This window comes from Callorhinus ursinus, unplaced genomic scaffold, assembly GCF_003265705.2.
Source record: "Callorhinus ursinus isolate GAN/ISIS: 27379988/994484 unplaced genomic scaffold, GSC_fseal_2.0 scaffold25, whole genome shotgun sequence".
Taxonomy (NCBI): Eukaryota; Metazoa; Chordata; class Mammalia; order Carnivora; family Otariidae; genus Callorhinus; species Callorhinus ursinus.
Genome location: NW_027397087.1, coordinates 1554364 through 1573852, shown reverse-complemented (window position 1 = coordinate 1573852; position 19489 = coordinate 1554364). Strand labels below are relative to the sequence as shown.

The window sequence follows — 19489 nt, the reverse complement described above, 5'->3', positions numbered from 1 at the left end:
TGAAGTGTTAAAAACAAGTAACACCAAATATAAAATTAGCACGCATGAAAAAGAAATGCATTAACCGGGGCTTATTATTTCCACCTCTATCGCAAAAGAAAATTCATGATTAGCTTAAGGGAGACCCAGGACACAGTGATCTCTCCACCCTGGCATTTCTAAAGCCTTTTCTCCCTTTGATCCCAACGCTTTATTTGGAACCTAACATTGGTAGTTTAATCACTCCTTCCTGGCCAATGCTCAAAGGCAAAAATCCTCAACTCAAGGCCTTTCTCAGGCTCTTACCGGTCCAAACCAGGCTATGATGCCTCCATGTCCAGCTTTGGGTCTCAAATCTGTTTAGCTTTGTCTGTTGGAATATTTGGCTCCATCCTAACTGGGCCCATGATCTATTTTCAGATGTGCTTGTGCGCCATGCCTCACAGTCTTGAGGGTCAGAGGGTCCCTCCCTCCTCCTACCCCTTAGCACAGCTTTAGGAAATATACTGCCTAGGTTCAAATCCCAGCTCCTCTGCTTAGCATGGTAACCTGAGATGGCTATGTACCCTCTATGTGCCTCAATTTCTCATGTCTCAGATATAGGCAAAAATGATAGCTGATAGACCTATAATAGTACATATATACATAGGGGCTCTATCAGGAATTAGTATTATGTGTTTTAGAGCCATATTATCCAGGAATAGAATCCCAGTACACCCTGTTTCCTACCACCAATTAACCTTCTGTGATGTATTTTTCCTGCTTGATCAAAAGCCCCTACGGAGGTACGTGCACCCCAATGTTTATAGCAGCAATGTCCACAATAGCCAAACTGTGGAAAGAGCCAAGGTGTCCATCGACAGATGAATGTATAAAGAAGATGTGGTATATATACACAATGGAATATTATGCAGCCATCAAAAGGAATGAGATCTTGCCATTTGCAACGACGTGGATGGAACTGGAGGGTGTTATGCTGAGTGAAATAAGTCCATCAGAGAAAGACATGTATCATATGACCTCACTGATATGAGGAATTCTTAATCTCAGGAAACAAACTGAGGGTTGCTGGAGTGGTGGGGGGTGGGAGGGAGGGGGTGGCTGGGTGATAGACGTTGGGGAGGGTATGTGCTACGGTGAGTGCTGTGAATTGTGCAAGACTGTTGAATCACGGATCTGTACTTCTGAAACAAATAATGCAATATAGGTTAAAGAAAGAAAAAAAGAAGATAGCAGGAGGGGAAGAATGAGGCGGGGAAACCAGAGGGGGAGACGAACCATGAGAGATGATGGACTCTGAGAAATAAACTGAGGGTTCTAGAGGGGAGGGGGTGGGGGGATGGGTTAGCCTGGTGATGGGTATTAAAGAGGGCACGTACTGAATGGAGCACTGGGTGTTATGCACAAACAATGAATCATGGAACACTACATCAAAAACTAATGGTGTAATGTATGGTGATTAACATAACAATAACAAATTTTTTAAAAAGCCCCTACAGAGAGGGATTATCATCATCACCATCTTTTTATTCCCTACAGTACAGGTCTTAAAGATGGAAGATATTCAGTATATAGTGCACTAAAGTACCATTATCTGAAGATGTAAATCAGACCTGTGTCTCTGCCTGAAAATTCAAGCACATTATTTTTTGTAGTCGGCAGTAATGTTTAACGATGGCTTGAGTTTTCTTTCTAGCAAACACAACAATTAAAGTAGACGAAAAGTCATTATCAAGAATAAAACTGGCTTTCTGTCATTAAAACATGTATCAAGGAGGGACGCCTGGGTGGCTCAGTCAGTTTGGTGTTTGCCTTTGGCTTGGGTTGTGGTCCCAGGGTCCTGGGATCGAGTCCCGCATCGGGCTCCCTGCTCAGCAGGGAGCCTTCTTCTCCCTCTTCTCCCTGCCTGTGCTCTCTCTTGCTATCTCTGTCTCTCTCTTTCAAATAAATAAAAAATCTTTTTAAAAAAACCATGCATCCAGGAGAGAAAAATATGAAAAATACAAAAAGTCAGATTAGGGAGTAAATGGCTAGATGAATAGCAAAATTTCCATTAAAGATCAGATGAAAGTGATAGTAGGGCATGTGAAAAGTAAAGAAAAGAAGTGTTTTTAAATATTCCAAGATACTAAACAAGTGGGAAAATGGATTTATGAAACTGAATAATGCCCAAAGGAAAAATGAAAGATGTGATTCCAAGATTCCACCATCAGCCAAATATATATCTATATATTTTGTTGTTGTTCCCTTTGCCTGAACCACCCCCAGAATCTTGATGACTTAGTCTCTGGCCACCTTCAGGTGTCTGCTCAAATGATGACTCACAAAAAGTCTTCCTTGGTGACTCGATATGAAAGAGTGCCCATGGCCAATGTCACTCTCCTGCCCTTTCCCTGAACTTGTCACCTGCCACATTATACATATATATAGGTTTTTTGGTCTCTCCCAAAACAATGTAGAACATAACCACCATGAAAGGAGGAGCTTTGTTCCAGGCTGTGTCCTATGCTTGAGAAATTAACTAGAAAATGATGGGTATTCCATAAAAGTCTGCCAATGTGTAATCCATTTAATATAAATATTAGTAAATATGTGTGTATGGTGTTTAACATCATGCCTGGCACAGAGTGGGCCCAGTTAGTTATTTCCAAGAAGAAGAGTGGTAGTCCTCCCTCAATTCTTTTTGATGGTTTAGTAACAAAATTCTTCTTTCTTTGGGGCTGGATAAAGTGGGAAGAGTTAGATAAGGGGGTGCAGGAGACAGTTCTGAAATCTAAGAGTGACGATGTTTACTTTATTGGCAGGGGGCCACTGAGGGCTACTAAAGTGCCCTGTAGTACAGCAGAGTCAAAAAGCAAGCTTTCGTGGGACCGGGGGGCAGGTGGCAGGGCTAATGGCATGGAAAGGAAAGCAAGGCTGGGACCAGGATGGTGGGGATAAAGAGACTGCATGGGAGCCCAGGCTCAGGGTGTGTCTTGACAGTGAGCAGAAGTACAAGGCACGGCAATGACTCAGTCCACCTTCTTACCTAGATCAACCTTCACTCGGGCAGGCTCCAGGCTTTGAGATGTCAAAAACATGATGCTACCAGGCCTGTGTAGATCCTCTTCTGATGTGAGTCAAGGGACGAGTAGATGCTGCATCTCTCGTGAGGCAACTATATCCTCTCACCTTGAATGATTGCGGAGTACAGGATGACCAATTGTGCCGCTTGCCCATGACTGAGGAGCTTCCAGGATGCAGGCCTTTTGGTGCTAGCTAAAACCAGTGCTGGTCAGCCACCCTACCACCTCAGTGCCCTCCAAACGGGTCTGTGTTCATTCACCTGCTGCTCACACGGCAACCAGAACAATAATTGCAAAACAAGAATCTGACCTGATCACCTCTGCAGTCAGTCACACAGTCAAAACCGTCCAGTGGCTCTCTTGTTCTTAAAACAGATTTTAGCCCTTAACTGGGCCTAAAAGGCCCTGTGGGATTGGGCCTCCACCTCTTCTTCCAGCTTCATTTCAAGCTCTCGCCACAGTGACCTACCAGGGGCTCACCATGCAGGCCACCCCCTCCCGCTGCGGAAGCTCTACACCAGTCGCCCCCCCCCTTTTTTTAAGGTTTTATTCATTTATTTGACAGAGAGAGAGAGACACACACACAGCGAGAGAGGGAACACAAGCAGGGGGAGTGGGAGAGGGAGAAGCAGGCTTCCCACTGAGCAGGGAGCCCGATGCGGGGCTCGATCCCAGGACCCTGGGATCATGACCTGAGCCGAAGGCATATGCCCAATGACTGAGCCACCCAGGCGCCCCCTGCCGCCCCCTTTATGCACAGAAGTGACTCAGGCCCTCCTTTGTGTGGTTCACTTGTGCGGTCGCTCCAAACCTCTCTTTTTCAGAGGAGTCTTTCCAGACTCCCCTGTTCTGAGCCTTCCCGGGGTCGTGGCCACCATGGCCAGTGCCCACCCTGTCCCTTCAGCGGTGATCGGCACACTCCAAGAGCTACTCCCTGCGAACACCTGTGACTTTCTGTCCACCGGCTTTGGTCCATCCACGGGAGACGCTCTGCTACACACAGGCCGGTACTGGAAGAGAGGGGAGCAGTGGATGGGAGCCAGATCAGGTAGGTTTTGGGGCCATGACTTAGAGTCCAAACGTGATTCTAAGTCCAAGGGGAAGCTGGGGAGAGACATGATCTGATTACATTTGTCAAAGTTCACTCGGGCTGCTATATGGAAACTAGACTATGAAAAGGCAGGCGTGGAAGCAGAGAGAGACCTGGGAGCAAAGGGGAGGTGAGGGCAGTAGGAAGGAATCATTGTGGAAGTGGCTGTTCGTGAGCACAACAGTCGGAGCCTGCAAGTGTTGGGTTGGCCCCAGAGCAGCAGCTCACCCGAGAAGGCCCTCTGAAGCCTGCTTGGTTCAAGGTGGTTCTTGGGAGAGGATTAAAGGTCTTACTTTGTGTGTGTGTGAAGTATGGATAAACAGAGTACATAATAGATACGCAGTTTATCTGTGGTACTAACATGTCATGATGGGGAGGCAATTAGGGAAAAGTCTAAAGGAGAGAGGCAATGAGAAAAAGGTTGAGGAACACTGTTCTAGAATATCAGACAGACTGCAGGCTCCTTCTTTGGACCATCAGGTGCTCTTAAGCTGAGCTGGGATGGCCCCTGGCCTCCTGGCAATAGTCCTAAAGCTGCCCCGTCACCTTACGTTTCCTCGGAGCCGTACGGACACTGACTAATTCACCTTCTCAGTGGGAAGATGGTCTAGTAAGATATGATGGTCTATTTGCAAGTCGGCCTTTCTAAACACAGATACTCCTGTTTGGACACTCCGGAGACAAGCAAGCAAAGGAAGGAAGGTTCGGGAGTTAATTAGGGTAATGCAAATATAGTGCATCTCGGCGAGATCTTCAGCCCTATGATTCAGGTTTCTCTTTCTGCCAAGACTCCGTCTACCTCTCACCTGATGAATTCCTACATTTCTAGCAGAGCCCACACACAAGTGTCCTGAAAATCCAGGGGACAAAATGATTCTTTTCTTTGAGCATTCAGAGCACCTTGCAAAAATAAGAGTAATGTCTACTCTTTCCTGAGCACCTATGGCAGGCATTATGCTATACATCTTACCCGAGTTACTTCACTTAATCCTCCCTCTGTTAGTCCCATTTTATAGATAGGAAACCGAGGCTCAGAGAAGAGAAGGAGCTTGCTTGATGTCAGAGAGCAACAAAATCATAGAGTGGAGATTCCACACCCAGCAGCAGCCCTTTAGCCTCCATTGTATTACTCATGTATTATAAGCGGTAGTTCACGCGCCTCTTTCCTCCGTTACTTCCAACATAAATTTATGACCCAGGCCAGGGGTGATGAAAAAAGAATGAACTTTACCATGAAATCCTGTTGTATAACTTTGGGATATTATTTACTGAGACTCAGTTTCCTCAACTATAAAACAGAGACAGTAAATGCCTACCTAATAGGTTTGTTGTCGAGATAAAATGAGATACAACTTTTAATGCACTTACCATGGTGTCTGGCACATAAAGGCCCCTTAACTAAACAAGTATTGATTGAGGGCCTGTGAAATACCATACCTTAGGATGGTCACAGGGAATAAGGAAATAATAAAACAGCTTTCATGGAGCTAGCACACTAGGAATTTAATATATTTTGGTTGCTCTCTCTTCTGGAGGGCAGGGATTCTAGGTTATTTAATGCCAAGTTTTTAGAGTTCAGCAATACCTAGAGCCAAATGGCACTCAACAGATTTTTAGTGATGAATGATAGTGGTTTACACAGTTTTAGACCTAAGTATTGGGGATCATGAATGATTGTGTCAAGTTAAAGGGTTATCATCTATCAAAATAACTGAAAACAAAGCACAGGGATACCACGTCCAGAGGTGTACACATTCGATTCATTTAAGCATACGGCTACCACTAAAGGACTCTCAAAATATATTTACATAGCAAAAAGGGACACTATATCCTGAACAATGTAAAAATAATAAAACATCTAATAATATTCAGGAGGTGGGAAAAGGAAATGGGGAAGATGTTTCAAAGCTGTCAATCTTTCAAAAAAAGGAAGTCAATTGATACTGTCTGAAGAAGAAAGTTCATAAAAACAACAATATAATTAATGACAGTGACTCCAGCTTTTTAATACTTTTCATGATACTTTAGCCATAAAGAGACATTTTTAAAGAAATAATGTATCTGGAAATGAGGTACATTTATTTGAAGTTTGACTATTTAATTTCAATGCACTTTTTTAAATTGCTTAAAAACTTAAGCAATTTAGTTTCAATTCAGTTTTTAAACTGCTTAAAAAATTACTTTTTTTATAAATAGCATCTCTATTTATTTTTATAAAAGTATTTCTATCCAAATATCCACCTAGATAGACAGATACATAGGTATGGATAGATGTCTGAAATTATGTTATCTAAGGTTAACAATGGGAACTGTAGTATTTGAGATTTTTTTTAATTCTCATCTTTGTAATTTTTTGCCTTATTTGAATTATTGACAATCAACATATGTGATTTTTTTTTCAAAGATTATTTATTTATTTATTTGAGAGAGAGAGAACACAGAGGGAGAGAGAGAAGCAGACTCGCCGCTGAGTAGGGAGCCCAATGCGAAACTCGATCCCAGGACCCCAGGACCATGACCTGAGCCAAAGGCAGACACTAAACCAACTGAGCCACCCAGGCACCCCAACATATGTGATTTTTTTAAAGTGTGTTTTCCAAAAGTAGAGGGAATATAGAACGCAAAACATGATGGGAATATGGATCATTGCTATTTCCTTCTTTGTACCTTTTTCACATTTCCAAAAATGATTTTTAAAATGGCTTTACCTCAGACTCTACATTCACAATTATGTTTCCTTCTTTTTAAGTTAGACTCCAAAACAGACAGAAAATATGTTTTTTACTTATACTGCTGATGGTGTCTTTAACAGGACTTGAGAACTCAATTTGCAAAGCAGAAAAGACTGGATTCTTTTGAGTGCTCTTGATAAAAGTATAACAGAGACCTAATGAATGGTTACATGTACGCTTGCATTTTTTAAAGTTTTTACAAGAAGAAAGAGATTATGAAAGCGATTATGAAAATGGTCATGTTGGACTACGTCTGATGGAGTCTTTAAGACCAGGATTTCAAACTAAGTGGCTTTCCTTGCCCATTCTTGTTTAAGACATGATTATTGAATGTCAATATCTACTTGCTGCGATAAATGACAAACTAGAATAATCCAGTTCTTACCCTCGAATTAAGAATTATGATCTAAAATACACAAATGGTGGGACGCCTGGGCGGCTCAGTCGTTAGGCGGCTGCCTTCAGCTCAGGTCATGATCCCAGGTTCCTGGGATCAAGCCCCGCATCGGGCTCCCTGCTCGGCAGGAAGCCTGCTTCTCCCTCTCTCACTCCCCCTGCTTGTGTTCCCTCTCTCGCTGTGTCTCTCTCTGTCAAATAAATAAATAAATAAAATCTTTAAAAATAAAATAAAATAAAATAAAATACACAAATGATTACATAGTTATAAAAGGGATAAGCTGATGTGAGATGTCTTGGGGAGTGGTGAACAAAACATCTGAGCTACCTGTTTAGGTCTCACAGGAGGTAACAAGGTAACATCTTATTCCTTTATAAAGGTTTGGGGAAAGAGTGGGATTCTGATTTCCTCCATAAAGTAACTCAAGAAATCTATTTAGTTTCATGTAGCCTTGAAATTTAAACAGTAGAATTCAGCATTTCCTGGGTTTTACATGCCTATGTTAATATTACAGAAAGCTTTTTTTCAATTCAGTGAACCACCTGGATGTGAAACGTTTAATCACTGTCAATAACAATTTAGAGAATAGAAAATAAATTTTTGTTTCTCTTTGTGAAAATGTCTTCTCTCAATGATAAGTTATAGCCTATGTGTGTGGTTTTTTTCATATAAAGGAAGAAAAATGTTATAAAATAATATTTGTGAAGTGCTTAAACTTTTATTGCATTCTGTCAAGATGGGGGTTGGCAGTTTTCTAGTCTAGGAGTGGACAAATTCATAGGGAAAATGCTAGGATCTTAGATTTAAAGAAAAGTTTGAAATTATCCATTCCATCCCAATTGTGGATTTTCTCTTTCACTAGAACCTTTGTGAATGACCATCCAGGCTCACCTCAAACTCTTAAGTGGCAAACTGTTCTCTAGACCACAAGGAAACCTCATGGCTTTCAGACAACTCTAAATGTAAAAAAATAATAATAAAAAAAAATCCCTTGATCCCAGCCAAAATCCATTTCCATTGATACCTTCCCACTGGTGCTTGTCCTTACTTGCAGAGCTTGTAAACCCCACTCCCCTCCTGTCCAAGGGGGACATTTAAACACCTGAGACATCTCATCCTAAGCCCCCACCCCGCCTTTTCAGCAAGCCCTCAGATGGAAGCACTTCCATTCTCAAAAACCCTGCGCATCATCTGACTGTTCATAAGTGTGTCGACACTTGACTACAAAGCAGTGCCCACAGTTAAAAAAAAAAAAAAAAAAAAGGTTCCTCGGGGCGCCTGGGTGGCTCAGTCATTAAGTGTCTGCCTTTGGCTCAGGTCATGATCCCAGGGTCCTGGGATGGAGCCCCGCATCGGGCTCCCTGCTCCGTGGGAAGCCTGCTTCCCCCACTCCCACTCCCCCTGCTTGTGTTCCCTCTCTCGCTGCGTCTCTCTCTGTCAAATAAATAAAATCTTAAAAAAAAAAAAAGTTCCTCAAAAAAATGTCAAAAGTTGTTCCAGGATCGCGAATGTAATTGTTGCAATGGTCACTTTAAATCCTTAGATGAACACCTCTTAAATGGTTAGATTCTATCTTACTATCTCTTCACCTATCTTGAGTGTCAGTTTCCTCTTCACCATGTTTTTCTGCCTTTGCAGGTGTGAAGACTATTCTTGAATTACTTTTGGTTGCAAGCAACTGAAACTGATTTGGACTACTTTTACAAAAATAGAGGCATCTCCAGTTTCATGAAATTCATGGATTTCTGATTTCATGAAATCAGAGTAAGGGTAGAAAAGCCAAGAGCAGGAGGCAGAGCCTTCCAATGGCCTCCGGGACAGGGCACAAAGGCCACCCCCCTGGAGCACTTCCCTAATTGCCACATAACTCCACTGACTCTTGTCACTGCCATCCTTCAGTCCTTAAACTCTCATTCTTGGGGAAGGGAATCCGACTGGCCCAACTTGGGTCAGATTTCTATCCCTGCTTTAAGTAACCCTGATCAGGGACATGGTCTTATGTATATGAAGCCCATACTTACGTACTGGGTCATTTTCAGAGAAAGGAAAATGGATGCGAAAAGACAGATATCCAAAATCACTGTACTCCTAAAAAAGTAGTTCAAAGGTAATTAATCTGTTTCTTTTTCTTTCTCCTTGTGTTTTCCCCTCTTGCTTGACCCCCCAATCAGACAGATATCAGAATTGGTGTTCACTGCATCAAGAGAGGTCAAAGGCAAGGGGAAAAAGAAAAATAGCCTCAGAATATTTCTAGATTTTGTTTTCCAAAATCCCAAACACTTAGAAGAACATAGGGAATCTCTCGAAGGAGGTAATAAAAAGGAATGAAATATGTGGACATGAAGAGCCTTGAAGCAACATGGAGAATTATCTCCCTCCGGCTGTGGGAAAAGGAGGGAGGGAGGCTTATGAGCCCAGGAGGAGGGAGGAGCCAGCCTTGTTTCCTGACTTTGTCCCCAGGGAAGCCACAATCCCCCCCCACCCCCAGAGCTGTGTGTGGGACATCTAGGCAGAAGGAACCATAGGAAATGTCACCAAAAGATTTTTGTGGCCTGAGGATGACCTGGGCACCTGCAGCTGAGCAAGTTACATGAGCAGAAATACAGCACTATAGTGTGACTTGTGTGATCAGATGCCTCAATGACCAGAGGGTCCCCTCTGCCAGGGCTGCCACACTGTGCCAGCGCCCTGGAGCCTGATACACCTCTGGGGGATGCTGTGACCCTAAGCAGGACTGAGGGTAGGTCTTCTACTTTTCCAGAAGGAAGAGGCTTGAAACAAAAATGAATGTAATTTGACAAAGAGTTCAGAGAGGAGATACGTTTTATATACCTGTGTTCATAGACGGAGATTCTCACCAACTACGCTTGCAGAGAAAAGACAGGAGCAAAATAAGAACGAAGGAGCTCTGCTTCCCCTCTCTCTCTCTGAATCTGACCTCATCCTTTTCAAGTAAGCAGCATTTGTGCATCGTACTCTGCTTGTAAGATTAAAAGCCCTCTTTTATAAAAATCGGCTTAATTTTTTTCTAGTCCTCTTATTTATGACCTTAGTTTTCCTGATGTGATTCCCCTGGGCCCAAGCCATACCCCTCTCTAAGTGCAGTCTTAGGCCATATGCCCCTTCTCCCCTCTCCTGTGCGTTCTGTCCTTGTTGGATGTTGTTTGAGCACAAGACCCCTGTGCAACCACTTTGGTGCCTTCCGCCACCTCTCCCCCTCACTGTGTCACTTGCCCAATTTGTGATTATGATATCAAAATAGTGTTTATCTGTTTAAAATTACTTATTTTAGTAAGAACACTTCGCATGAGGTCTACCCTCTTAACAAATTAAGTGTACGAGACAGTACTGTTGGCCACAGGTACAGAATTTTGTTCTTCTTCTTAACAAATTCTGCTTTAGTTAAGGTCTTAAATCTAGCTAATAGGGAGCAATGTGGCAGCTATTAATCGTTTTAACCAAAAGTGGAAAAAAAAATTTTAAAAGGCCAAGTCCCAAAAACCTAAGTCTGAGAGAGTGGTGTCCTGTCCTTCCATTTTTGTAGCTGGCAGGGCTGTTACATCCTGAAGAGAAGTTGAATGATGTCATAAACCAAGCCCAGGGAGTCGGGTGACCTGGATCTATTCTTGGCTGTGCCACTGACCATGAGTGACCTTGGGCGAGTCACTTTCTTATCTCCCCATTTCAGTTTTCTCCACTGTACAACTAAAAAAAATACAACAAAAAATATATATTTTTTGTCACCTACCTAGAGAATAATTTGGGTATAAGAACTATGGAGTAAGAAATAAGGTAATGCTTGAGAAAACTGTAAGGTGTTTGTTGTTGTTTTTTTTCCCCCAATCTACCACGGTTTCCCTTATGACACTAGGGTTATCGGGGACTTTCAGTTCTTCAAATAATCACAAAAACTAAAATTGACCTATATTTTCAGAGCTTCAAAGGAATCAGGACCAGCTTAAAACAAATCAGAAAGTGACTCCAACGTAAGGACAATGCCCCCTATTACGGGTGGTATGTTCTATTCATATTTATTTCAATGGGGATTAGGTGAGTCAGAGAGAAGGCAGTTGGGCTCCTGTAGGTAGAAAGTAGAGGGTGCCACGGCAGAGACAGAGATAAAAGGGGATGAGGACATTGGTAAATGGGAACAGGACAGATGCCAATTCTGTAGATGAATTCCATTTTCTGCAGACCTGTGGGCTTTTAAAAAATTATTTGCAAAGCTTTCCAAATATGAGCTAGGCCTAGAAAATTTTCTAAAGTGGCTGTCTTTATCTAAAAAGAGAAAGAGTAATCATGTTAATGCCTAAAAAAAGCAACTCTTGCTTTTCACTAAATCCATACCCAGAATACTGCGCTATATTTATGGTTTATACTGCTTTGAAAGTTTAACAAATTTCAAAGCCAGGAACGTTCTCTGTGGCTTACTAGGGCAGACAGAAGGTGGAACGCAAACCAACAGGTAAAATAAATACTACCCAGATTCCATTTAGAGCCATACCTTTAAGCAGACATATTAACCTCTCTGAGCCCTGAATTGCTCATCTATATGAAAGATAAAATACCACTTACCCACTGCACAGAGGTACCTACTGACGGATTAGGTAACCAAGGGAGGGAGCTGAAATCTCCTGCATTAAGCACAGGAGAGGAAATATACTTGCTGCCTGCCCTTCGAATAGACTTTGAGGACATTTTTCTCTAAGTAGAACACCAACAACTGGACTCCTTGGCATCATGGTGAGAAATAGGCTTTATTAGTACTCACAGGGCTAAGACCCCAGGGATGGGCTTTTAATCAGTGAACAGATCAAAGCAGCAAGGCACCCTTCGGAAACAGCAATGGAGATTTTAGTCACTGCCTCCTGGGGACTGAACATAGTTAACATAACAATATTTGCCCAGTGCAATCTCACACAGGAGAAAGATCATTAAGTGCTGTGACAACAACTGTCATTCCCCATCCTAGCTCAACTATCTTTACAACATCAAAGAGCAGAAAAGCTGCTCTGTAATACTGGAAGAAACTGAGACACTGGAAAGAGCACTTGGGGAGCATGGGACAGCACGGGGATCAGCTATGTGCTGCTCAGAAGGGTCTGCTCTCAGCCACAGATGACGCCATTCTTCCAGAGAATTTCATTGGAACTTCATTTGTGCAAATGTCAAGGTTTGGGAAGCTTTATGATTTCCCCAAATTACCACGGGGAGTGGATCACCAGAGGGAGTTTCTCTTCATAAGTGGACAGGTTCCCTGCTGCCGCCCCCCCACCCCGAAACATCTGTATTTTTCCTTCCATGTTTCACAGGGGAAATCACTGCAGAAAGCCTCTGAGCCTGCATGAGTGTGGACATCGGGGCGAAAAGAGGGCAAGCATACCTAAGAAGAGCAGTCGCATACTGCTGTGTTGGGTGGCTTACTAAATATTGGTCCTCAGGTCATCTCCCAGCCTCTGCTGCTTCTTTCATAGAAACATGCTCTGGAGCACTCCTCCTGGCATGTTAGCACTGGCACCTGCCCGGTAGCCACAGTGGTGCTTCCTGCCCTACCCTTTAGCCTCATCTACCCTCGCACTCTGCCTTCTGGAGGCATCTGCTACTTGTCCCTGAATGCCCAGATCCCATGGACCAACATGAATATGAAAGGCTTGCCTATCTAACCTTTGTTGCTGTATAAGGCCACTCAGAAGGTTCACCATAACACCCAATGCCATCACCAGGGACATGCAAATTGCAACCCAGGAAATTCATCAGACTGCCATCGTCTGTCCTAACGCCGCCATGTAAGGGTGCTGTAAGCCCAACATTTAGAAATCTTACCAACCAACTGTTCTCTGGACTCAAAAACTGGGTGTAGAGTTTGTCCTAACCATTAGAAATGGGTTTTATCTCCATAGACATGCCCGCTACTAAATGCCTGATTGCTTACACCATATAGAGGCCATAGAGATTGCTGAGCAAGGTGCCTTCCTCCCACCTATACCACCGTCCCCTGAAATAACTGTTTAACTAGACTGGCTGATTCCCAGGACCAAGACACTGATTTAATGAGATGGGGCCATTCTTCTGCTTTCTCATCCTTGTTCCTTCTCTCTCTCTCTCTCTCTTTCTCTCCCCAACTCCCTCTGTAGATCTCTTACCCTGCAAACCTGAATCTCTCTAGAGCTATATACCAACTTGGCTTTTGATAAATAAAACTTCTTGGGAAAAAAAAAATGAAGTTTCAAAGGGCAGAATGAGGGATATCAGAATATGCTACCCCCCTATGTCTCTTTGGCATATGTATTAGTATGAGCTAATGGCCATTGAGATCCAGGAAGATGCAGTAAAAGCTATAAAAAGAAAAGTGTACAAGCTTTCCTTTTGTAAGTGAAATGTACATTATAAAGGAAATTTCCACTTGTAAAAAGTATCTCCTTCTCCCATGCCAGGAAGAGGAGCATTCTTAATAACTCTTATTAATGAGAAGGCACGGACTTAAATCTGCATAACACACTTTACTAAGCAACTCTTGTTTAACCATACTTTTCTTGGACACCTTCCCAAAACTTGCCTCCTTCACCCAGAAGCCCCAAACTCCCTTCCTTTGGCCTAAGATGGTATTTAAGCCCATGTTCTCACTACCCTTTGGAGCTACTCACATCTGGGTATTCCCATGTGTAAGCATGATGTACATGCTAATGAACTCTGTTTTTCTCCTGTTAAAAAAGAAAGTCCTGCCTTCCTCCAAAATATCCCCCACAATAGCCTGTGACTCAGAAGACCAAGGTAAGACAAGTGTTTAATTTGAAAGATGTTGGTCTTTACTAAGGATCTATGACACTGCAGAAAGGAGAAACAGGTATAACCCTAATAAGATGGAACACAATACAGGTCAGTTTTGCTTAAGGTAAGGAAACAGATGAATGGGCTTTTAAAAAACCAAAACAAGAACAAGATCAAAAAACCTACCCAGTTGCCTGGTTCCTGCCGAGGTGAATTACAGAGGTCATTTCAAGGTAATGGTAAGGTGAGGTAAGGCCCAAAGGGAAGACCAACTCCTTGCGCCACCCCCCCCCGCCCCAGCCCCATTCGTGTACTATGGCATCCTATCTTCAAAGCCTAAAGAAATACAGAAATGCACATTATTCGGGGGCATGTTTTACATGTAGCCAGAGAACTTGAGAAACCTAAGTCAGAGGGAATGGCCCATTTCCTAGAGCTTTGCTTTTATATGTTGACAAGGTAAGGAGGTTTGTAGCCTTCTTTCCATCTACCCACTTTAGTAATTATTATGTTACAGGGCATACAGATGACTGCTTTGTCAGCACGTCCGCTCAGATGCTAAACACAGGTATGTTCCTGTTCCCTCACAAGGCCAGCCTGTTTGTGCAAGCTCATATTTACTCCATGAGGATACAATTCCCATGGTTTAGCATCTCTACAAGATCAAGCAAATCAGATTAATGGCTGTAACTCTGTCAACACACAGGCTGAGACCTGCTGAGAATAAAGATGATTTTTAACACAGAGACTATGAGCCTCTGCAAATAATGGCTCCTGTTAAAACAAAGTCCCAACAAGAGAGTATGAGTAACCCCCAAACATCATTTACCAAGACTGGAATCACCATATATTATTAAGTATCTCTGGTGAATTTTCACAATTACACAAGTAAAGTTTTAATTAAAGAAACCATTAAAGGCAAAATCATCTAAAACACACTAATGCCTGGGATCACATGCTCTGAGCCCAAAGCTTTAATATAATACTGGACTTTGAGTCACTGTATAGGAGGTAGGAGAGAAGGATTTCTGAGTCCTCATCATCACACCAAGCTCCAGGCTGCTTCCCTTCTTCTTCCTTTGGGGACAACTCCACCGATTTTATGTGGAGAGAGGAAAGAAGACTAGAATATGAGATCGACCCCCAGACAATAATAGGACTCACAGAACCCCATTCCCTTTGCCAAGACATTCATTCTAGGCAGGGTTAAGCCTGTGACCAAGTACCGATCAATCACGTTCTTCCCTAGAATTCCCTGTGGAGCTAGAGGAGACAGGAGCTACCGTTGGCTTACGGAGCTAGATGGATTTGGAATCTAGAGCCTAAGAAGACACTGAGAGGACAAGGTCTATGATAAGAAATAATAAGGCTAAGAAACAGAAAGAGCAGATATAAAAGATAGAACCTAAAGAGATAGAGACAAAGAAACAGAAATCAAGCTGCCAAATCAGAAAAGCTTCGCAATCTCAGGACCAGCTTCCTCAGGAAGACATCACAGTGTGGTCAAGACTTGGTTATGTTAGTCAAAAATGTTCATTTTTGCTTATGACTCTTTCTGCTGGGTTTCCATCACATACAACAAATGGGATCCTAATTGATACAACTGACGGTATCCTCTAAATTTCAAAGTATCCCCAAAGAGCTGATAAGACTCTTCTCTTTCTAAATGAGAAAACTGAATCACATCAATAATGCTTGCTGTTTTCTACATGGGCAAAGAGAAATATATTATTCTTAGAGAAGAAAAATATTGCAAAACACAAGTTCTTTCATGCTGGCAAGTTAGATTTTCTTTAATTCTCAGGGATATTTGAAGAAAAGCAGCTTTGCTTCTCCTGGGCAGAAGCCAGTGCATTCACTAGTGATTCTGGAAAAAAGCACAATTTACCAAGCCAGAGCACTGGACAGCCAAGGAGAAAGGAGCAGCCTAGGACAGGCCCAGAGGCCCAGAAACCTTCCCTAAAGGTGTATTTTTAAGGCATCTGAAAAGAGCTTGCTAAGCATTTGCGCAGCCTGGTGAGAGAAATGTCTATCCAAACACAAGTGTCTTCAGTCCGTGCTACCCCTCCACGATGAAGTCCTATGAGAAACCTAAAGACTGCCATCCCCCATGAGCATCAGTTTTAAGACCTAAGAGGGAAGAAGAAAGACAACAGGAGGGCGGAATGCACATTGAGGGACGGAACACTAGCCTTCATTATCTTTGATGCAAGTATTATCAAGAACAATTACCATTCATTCCCCACTTACTATGTGCCAGGAACTACTAAGCATTTAACTATATTCTTTCTTTAATCCTTCTAACTTCCCCCTATGAGGCAGGGAATACTATCCCCATTTTATAAATAAGAAACTAAAGTGCAAGAGAGTAAATGACTTGCCAAAATCACTCAGCTAGTAAGTGGTTCACCCACGATTTGAACTCGTGTGACAGTTTTTGGGTTTAACCATTTTGATATACTGTCTCCCAGTTTTTATCCATTGTTTCCCTCCAGTGAGACCACTGCTCCTTTGTCCCCGCAGTATATCTAAAGGCACTGTATTCATTGGTCCTACTACTAGGCTATAACCACCGTTGGGAAAAAGGAGACTAATGGTTAGATATGTCTGACCAAAACCTGAAACCTCTAGACACTTTTAAAGCAATATCTTCCACAATGACAGTTAATCTGGTATGCAACTCTCAGTTGTACTGTTTTCCCCTCCTGAAAAAGGGTTAATAAATCTGAAATTCAAGTGATCTTGTAGTAAGCCCTAGGAACAGCTAAGCAATGGCTGCTGATTCCCAGTCCTGCCCTCATAAGATGCTACCTGCTATAGACAACACAACATAATTCTCTCTCCCAGGGACTTGGATCCCGCAAGGTGGCAGGGCCCATGATGCATATGCAAACATGGATCATGCTTTAGTACAGCTGGAGCCACTGTGGAAGAAAGTCAGATGCTAAGCTAGTTCACCGAGTCCTCTTAAAGGCTTGGGTCTGGACATTCCTCTCTCCGTGGCTAAAGCACCCATACTGCACAGGCCTGGATCACAGGTCCTGGACTCTGCATTCAGCTCATCAGAGTGTGTGACTGACTGCCAATGTCAAACTCTCCCTAGTCAGCCAACAGCAGTGTGAATGATTAAAGGAAAGGGTTTTCTGTGGCAATCTCAACTGCAAATAGGGATAAGGAAACTCCCTCCATTCACACCCCACTCCCAGCTCTTTGGCTTTGCGTTAAATGAGGACTTGGCTCTGTCCAGCCTTAGGGGGCAAGGGCACTGCGTGTTATTTGGGGAGAGCACTTACATGCATGAATAGAGTCTGCCTTTGCAGAACTTGAAGAGCTCTGATGGAGGAAGAGAAATATTGATGGTGATGGTCTGGTGAAGATGTTGATGAAAGAAGAAAATGGTGATGGTGAGTGTCACCTACAAATATAAGCACAAAGCAGCAACAGATATCCTTCTAGTCATTGCCAATCACCATCATGAAGCAGCTTCCGTTCCCAAAACAACCCCACTAAGGTACTCCCCCTGTGAACTAAACACGTCCAGCTTCAAAATGAAGCGCTGCGTCGCTCCCTTCCCCGCCCGCCCTTCCACCCTTCCTGTGCCAAGCTGGGAAGGAGACTGTACTGGCAGGTCACGGGCGCTGGGACCTGAGAGTTAACGACAGTTCTGTAGCGAGGAGCGTTAGGGTGACCCGGGAAGCCCCATTAACGCACTTCGGAACCGCTTGCTTGGGGAGCTTGAGGAGCGGACGCCGAAGGGGAAGAAGGTAAGGTAACGGGGCAAAACAGATTTGATGCCTCTTTCCGAGAGCCCTGACGCCCCGAGAGGAGGAGCAGGCAGCCTGTGGTCGGGAGGGAGAAGAGGCGGAGCAGACCGCCAGCGGGACAGACAAGGCTCGCTTTACCTGACCAAGTGCAGCAGCCAGCCGTAGTGGCTGCAGCGAGGATGCTGCGCTGGAGTCCAGAGCCAGAGCCCAAAGTCACCGCTGCGCCAGCCTTCGCCGAGGCCCCACCCTTTCTCCGCCCCTGCCCCGCCCCCTGCCCCGAGACCCCGCCTCCCTAGCACGCGCCGGCCCGGCAGGCTGTTTGGGGGAGGTGAGCCGTGGACTGATCGGCAGGGCTAATGACCAATGGAAACGTGCAGCGGCGCCCGGGGCGGGCAGATGGCAAGGAGGAGCGGGAAGGGACGGCGCCCAATCAGCAGCGGAGCCGCTGGGCCTGGCTAGGGCGCCGTGAGGTTATTGGGCAACTCAAGCCCCCGCGGCTGGGTTGGAGGCTGCGTTCGTTAGGCTAGGTCAAAGGTGGAGAGCCAGGGCAACAGCCAATCCCCGGCTCCGTGCCCCCAGCTCCCCGGCTCCCGAGCCCTCTCTGAGCGCATGCTCTGGACTGGTTCGAAGCGATGGGGGGAAGGGAGCAGGTCTCTTCCCACGGTTCTCGAGGTTCCCACGCCTCGGAGACCCCGCAAGGCTGTGCCGCTCCAGTGGTTGGCTCAGCGCCCCCTGCCTCTGCACCCCCAGCCTAGCCATTCTCGGTAATAAGTGCTTAAAGGAGCAAAGGAGGAAAACTCAAACAATCCTCATGGAAATCCAAACCCTTCTGTTAGTTTCCCCCACGGCCCCACGTGGCCACCAAATAACTCTTTAACCAGACTCACTGGCAGATAAATTACTTTGACTACTTGTAGTTACGAGCTGAAACTTTGGGAAAAAAAAAAAAATGAAATAGGGTCTCGGCGATCCGGGGAAAGGAGGACTGAGTCTGGACGTCAAAAGGGTGGGCCTCACAATGAAGGCTACCTGTTTGCTGGAAAACCACAGTTTAAGGTCATGTTGCCACTGTTTCTGTGACGTTAAGTCAGTGTACACTTGATGCCAAGGTAACTATTTTGCCCCCCGAATAAGTGTCTGATCATTACTGGGAAGAACTGCCTCCAAACCTTTCATAAGAGGATTTGAGGTTTTAATGATACGGTGATTTGGTCTGTGATTTGAGTGGCATTTCCATCTGTTCCAAGTAGGTAGGCAAGAAAGGGCATTGCCTTTAATCTGCTCCGTTAAGTGCAAATTTTGTCTATCCATTACTTAAGAAAAGAAATCTATCCTGAACAGATTCTGGTTTCAAATAATAAATAAGCAAGGAAAAGAATAGGAAGATATTTTAAAGTGATTTTTTCCCTCAGTTTTTTTTTTTCCTAGAAATAATAGCTGATGAGAACTCTGATTTATTCCTACTTAGAACATTACCCTAACACTGGTAGGCACTTTATATGTAATTATCTCATTCAATCCACATATCTACCTTGTGTAAATTCCACGTTATTGATTTGAAAACAGAGGCTCGGGGCGCCTGGGTGGCTCAGTGGGTTAAGCAGCTGCCTTCCGCTCAGGTCATGATCCTAACGTCCTGGGATTGAGCCCCGCATCAGGCTCCCTGCTCAGCGGGGAGCCTGCTTCTCCCTCTC

General features: G+C 44.0%; 1 protein-coding gene across 6 annotated transcripts in view; it reads right to left on the bottom strand.

Annotated features, from left to right (window-relative positions):
• FMN1 (formin 1) overlaps positions 1–18039 on the bottom strand; it is a 445431-nt gene extending 427392 nt beyond the window's left edge. For 5 of the 6 annotated variants that reach the window (XR_012373582.1, XR_012373584.1, XR_012373585.1 and 2 more), the window contains exons 1-3: positions 17934–18039; positions 17325–17446; positions 3008–3072 (exon numbers count right to left, since the gene is read on the bottom strand). The gene's annotated coding sequence lies outside the window, so the exon portion shown is untranslated. The remainder of the gene's footprint in view (positions 1–3007; positions 3073–17324; positions 17447–17933) is intronic. The other variant, XR_012373583.1, reaches the window with a different exon arrangement.
• Between the last annotated feature and the right edge of the window lie 1450 nt (positions 18040–19489).